The following is a 5,605-nucleotide window of genomic DNA, read 5'->3' as shown; positions in this document are numbered from 1 at the left end:
GAAGTTTTCACCCGTGTGGGATCATTTTGATCTTATCACTGAGAATAAGGTAAATTATTATTCCTTTCTTGTTTCCACCATTGATCATTCTTCTCTTGGTTATTCAAATTTCTTTCTGAAGAATATTTTAATTAGTTTACATGGATTAACTTTTATTTCTATTGTAGGTGAAATGTAGGATTTGCTCCCAGGTGCTGTCTTACTCTAACCGGAGCACTTCCACAATGCTGAGGCATTACCGTGCCCGGCATGAGATGGAAGAACGAGTTAATACTCCCGTGATTAGCCCTGGTGCTTCCAGAAAGCAGGCGATTGATGAGGCTGTAATGAACATGATCATTACAGACTGTCAGCCGCTTAGCCTTGTGGAAGACAAGGGGTTCCGAGAGCTGGTCCAACTCCTTGAGCCCTCATATGTTCTGCCATGCAGAAAGGTACGTGAAACTAACTGTTATACATGTTAACAAAGTATATGCATGTTATTTGATATCAATCATTAAGCTACTCCACTTGTGTTATTAATTTTAGGCTATCAAGACCATGATTAGCCAGAGGTATGAGGAGAAAAAGGAGCAAATTAAAAAAGAACTGAAGAGTGCAGCTGCAGTCAGCCTAACAGCTGACATGTGGACATCCATGAACATGGAGGCTTACCTGGCTGTGACCTGTCACTATGTCAACAGTGAGAACCATACACTGTGTACATCAATGTTGGGAGTGGAACACTTCCCTCAGCAGCACACTGCTGAAAATATGGCCCAAGTAAAGAAAAACTTAATGCAGGAGTGGGCCATAGCAGAGAAAGTTACATGTCTTGTCACAGATGCGGCTGCAAACATGGTTGCATGTGTCAAAAAGCTCCAAATCAGGCACACGATTTGCATAGCGCATTCTTTGAATTTAACAGTTCGAAAATCATGTGACCAAATTGAGACGCTCACTGAAATCCGAAATAAAACAAAGCACATTGTAACATACTTTAGAACCAGTACTACAGCCAAAGAGAAGCTGGCACAAGTCCAGCTACAGATGGGAGGACCAGTGAAGAAATTAATCAATGAGGTGTCAACTAGATGGAACAGCACATATTTAATGCTGGAACGCATGGCGGAACAGAAGGAGTCGGTGTTGGTATCACTAGCTTCTTTAAAAAGTGATATACCTCAGCTCACTACAAATGATTATAAAATCATAGAGGAGACACTCCGTGTGCTTGCTCCATTTAATCAAGCGACAGTGGAGCTGTCTGAGGAAAAAAGAGTGTCTGGATCAAAGGTAATCCCAATGCTCAAAATGTTGCACCTCTCACTGCAACGCAATGCATTAAATGTAACCACGGAAACCGCAATTAATCTTGTGGAAAACCTAAAAAGAAGACTGCTAGAAACTCTGTGCAACCTGGAGTCATTGAGTGTAATGACAATGCCAACACTGCTGGACCCTCGGTTCAAGACCATGGCATTCTTAAGTGCATCAAAAGCCAATGATGCAGTGAAAAGACTAAAATCAGAGTGTGCAGCAGTAATGAGAAACGCTATACCAACACAAATGGAAGATGCCCAAGCTGGACCTTCAACTCAACCATCTGATTCCAATCCAGGTATGTATGATTCTTAATTTTGTTCATTTGTATTTTAATGTTCATGCAAATCATTCCATGTGAATACTATGAATTAGTAACACAGATGCATTTTATTATTTCCTCAGATGACAACCTGTGGCACCAGCTGGACATAGAAGTCAAGGAGAGCAAGGCCAATTCAAATGTCACCACCGATGCCATTATCGAGGTACAAAGATACATCTCCGAAGAGAACACACCAAGATCACAGGATCCACTACAATACTGGAAATCGCAAAGACTAAATTATCCTACGTTGTACAAACTTGCAATGACATTTTTATGTACGCCGTCATCATCAGTGCCCTGTGAAAGGGTGTTCTCAAAAGCAGGAGAAATGGTTTGTAAGCGGCGCAATCGCCTTGGCCCAAAGATGTTAACGCAGCTGATGTTTCTAAATAAAAATGTGTGAAAGAACCTTGTTCAGTCTGTTTCCAGTCTTTATTGAAGTTGCCTGCAATTACTTTTTAAATCCAGCAGATGTCGCCATTCAGTGATACAGCAAAACAGTTTCAACACAGTGTCGACACAGTTTGGGAAATGTGCCATACACCCAATGGGGCCTCATCTGCCCATCACTAGTTTGGAGGACCCAAATGCAGAGGCAAAGAGGCAGAACCAGGCAGACATCAAGGGAAAACACGTAGAAGGAGCCAGGGAGAGACAAGGGGAGACGATTGCAGCGATGACAGGACCAGCAACAACAGAGGAACCAACAAAGAGTGAGAGCAGAGGTAGCATAAATAGCTGACAGAGACAAAGGGAGGGCTAACGAGCTGACAAGGAGCAGGTGTGAGGAGACAACGAGGGAGCCAAGGTCAAAGGAACACACACACACACAAGAGGGCAACAGAGGACAACAGAAAAACATGAGAACTAACATAAATCTAGAAATTACAACAAAATAGGAATTAAAACAATAAAACTAAAAAACTAAAAAACAAGGAGCAAAGTAAAGCACAACATAACCAAAACCATGACAGAGGCTGTGGTCACTTCCTGATCTCAGTTGGCGGGAATAAAGAAATGTCACCAAATAAAAATGCTAGCTTGCTATCAGCGGCCTATTGGTAGAATCTCATAATTGCAGCAAATATCTTTCAAATCTTTATTGTTGTCATTGTCACAAAGAACAATGAAATTAAAAAAAAAAGTGCCATCGATCGATCAGTGCATATGCTTAAAAACAAAAACAGAAATCACTGTCACCACCATTTACACATAATATAAGAAATAAATAACAATAGCTGATAAAAACACTAATAAGAATAGTACAATCTCACACACATCATCCATGATGATTAATGGTTATTTTTGGTTGCATTTAGTTTTGTTATTGCTGTCGGGTAAAAACTGTCTCTAAGGCGGTTGGTTCTTGGTTTGATTGCTCTGTATCGTCTGCCTGAAGGCAACAGTGTGAACAGAGAATGTCCGGGATGAGAAGTGTCCTTTGTGATGTGTTGTGCCTTTTTTAGACAGCGGTCGCATATGATGATGAGTTAAAGACACATACATGTTCAAATAGTCAGAGGGGCACACTAAGGCCAAAATCTAACAATAGAGTTCTTATTAGTGATCCAGAGTTTTGTCATATCAGCTTTAATTAAAACAGATCCTACCTTTAGGATTAAGAGCCAAACATCCATATGGTGATACACAAAAATTGACCATTCTACCACCCCAGAAATAATGCAAAACTAAAGAATAGAGGTAGGATATAGCACAGAGATGATAAGTGGTGCCTATGATTTTCAGCATCCTATGTTTATAGAAGCAAAACTATAGAGGTAGCTCATGATAACCTGAGTTACTCAAACCAAATACTTTTTTCTAGGAATTATTTTATAAAGCAGCTTGAAATAATTTATGGAGGATACGCTGATTGTCATATGAAATGTTCAGAGAATTAGTTGCAAACCATTGAAATATTATGATTTATTTCCCTATATATCAGATTTTAAAGGCAGCGGGTAGAATACAATGTATGTTTGACAACCGTGGGTTACAGATGATGCTTCATCAGATCTGTTGTTTCAAAGGTAACATGGAGGGTTGGAACTCCTCTGGTTGAAAATTAAAACGTGGAAAGTAATTTAGATTTTTTATTTATTTTTTCCCAAGTAGTATTGTTCATACAATTTGAAATTGTATGATTCTGGCACAAGCCAGTCTGCAACAATACACAAAATACTATGGTGCAGGACATTATTTTCCAAAAGTAATAGAAATAACTTTTTGCAAATTATTTGTATCTGTTTTAAATCCTTTTCAATGTTTTCCAGCATTTTAAGGGACAGAATAGTTACATCTAAAGTTTAGTCCTCTTCTTAACTTTCAGTTATACTAGTTACAGTCTGTGTGATCGCACAGAACAAAGCGATTACAAAATGATAAATTCCTCAGTGAAAAACTGACAGCTTTATGAGGTGAACTAGTACTATAATGTTTCCTGTTTTTAGCTGATAGTTTTTAAGAGGCCTAGAAATTGCCTTCCTAAGCTTCCTTTGGCCGAGAGGAGATGCATTTGAAAAAGGTAGCTATTTAATCATTGTAACAACACAAAGAGCATACATTTCTACACATCCGAGGCATTAATCTGTTGAAACTATGCTTATTTTTCCTGCATTAAACCAGATATTTTACAATCATCATTAAATCTCACACACCGCACAGCCAAAATATCATACTTTTTTTCTGACAGGCATGTAAAACGTTCTACAGAACAAATACAGCTGATTTATGTAGCCCTGTTACTTTTGAAATAGGATATTTTGGTACCAAATGTAGAATTTGGTTTCCTTTTTTTTATTTTCCATCTTTACTAAAACAATTGATACCTTGAGAATAATCATGTAATACTCCAGATTTGCTTAAATTGTTTATAGATGCTGCTACCATTATTATTTTCTTTTAAGTTAATTTACACCATAATTACTTGAAATTGATCTAAAATCATCAAACTTTCAAGACTTAGCTACTAACACCTACATGTTTAAACATCATTTCTGTTATACTGTACTAATATGATTTAAATGTCCCATATCACATCTAAGTTCTGACTAAGCAGAGCACAGCAGCATGTTGCGTCCATGAACATCACAGAGTTATTAGTCCAGTGGGACAGCCGAGAAAAAGAGCCTGACATAATCTGCTTTGTATAATTGGACCCTCAGGCTGCATTAGCAGAGGCCTGGCTCTCCACACATTTCCCAAAGGAGCATCTTTCCTGCTGCACACACCAAAAGTACTATTTCTAATAAAAATAGAGTTGACCAAAACATTGTTTGTCATGGCTACAGACAAAAACCACAAGTAATTGTTTTCATCTTACCCTAGCAGGGAATCTGTGCCTGCATGGTGGAGTACAGGTGCTGGTCATAAAATTAGAATATCATGAAAAAGTAGATTGATTTCAGTAATTCCATTTAAAAAGTGAAACTTGTATATTATATTCTTACATTACATACAAACTCATATATTTCAGATGTTTATTTTGTTTAATTTTGATGATTACAAATGACAACAAATGAAAATCTCAAATTCATCATATCAGAAAATTAGAATATTACTGAAGACCAATAAAAACAAAGGATTTATAGAAATGTTGGCCAACTGAAAAGTATGAACATGAAAAGTATGAGCATATACAGCACTCAGTATTTAGTTGGGCCTCCTTTGGCCTGTATTACTGCAGCAATGCGGCGTGGCATGGAGTCGATCAGTCTGTGGCACTGCTCAGGTGTTATGATAGCCCAGGTTGCTCTAATAGTGGCTTTTAGCTCTTCTGAATTGTTGGGTCTGGTGTATTGCATCTTCTTCTTCACAATACCCCATAGATTTTCTATGGGGTTAAGGTCAGGAGAGTTTGCTGGCCAATTAAGAACAGGGATACCATGGTCCTTCAACCAGGTACTGGTAGCTTTGGCACTGTGTGCAGGTGCCAAGTCCTGTTGGAAAATGAAATCTGCATCTCCAAAAAGTTCG

General features: G+C 38.3%; 1 long non-coding RNA gene across 1 annotated transcript; it reads left to right on the top strand.

Annotated features, from left to right (window-relative positions):
- Positions 1 to 1,473: 1,473 nt before the first annotated feature.
- On the top strand, positions 1,474 to 2,038 carry LOC119772785. Its single transcript, XR_005279306.1, has 2 exons — positions 1,474 to 1,600; positions 1,708 to 2,038. It is a non-coding gene; the product is annotated as an uncharacterized LOC119772785 (long non-coding RNA).
- The last annotated feature ends 3,567 nt before the right edge of the window (positions 2,039 to 5,605 follow it).

The sequence above is a fragment of the Cyprinodon tularosa genome, unplaced genomic scaffold (genome assembly GCF_016077235.1).
Source record: "Cyprinodon tularosa strain WSP-4 unplaced genomic scaffold, ASM1607723v1 ctg1196, whole genome shotgun sequence".
Lineage (NCBI taxonomy): Eukaryota > Metazoa > Chordata > Actinopteri > Cyprinodontiformes > Cyprinodontidae > Cyprinodon > Cyprinodon tularosa.
Note: the sequence above shows the minus strand (reverse complement) of the source record. Positions and strands in the feature narration are given on the sequence as shown.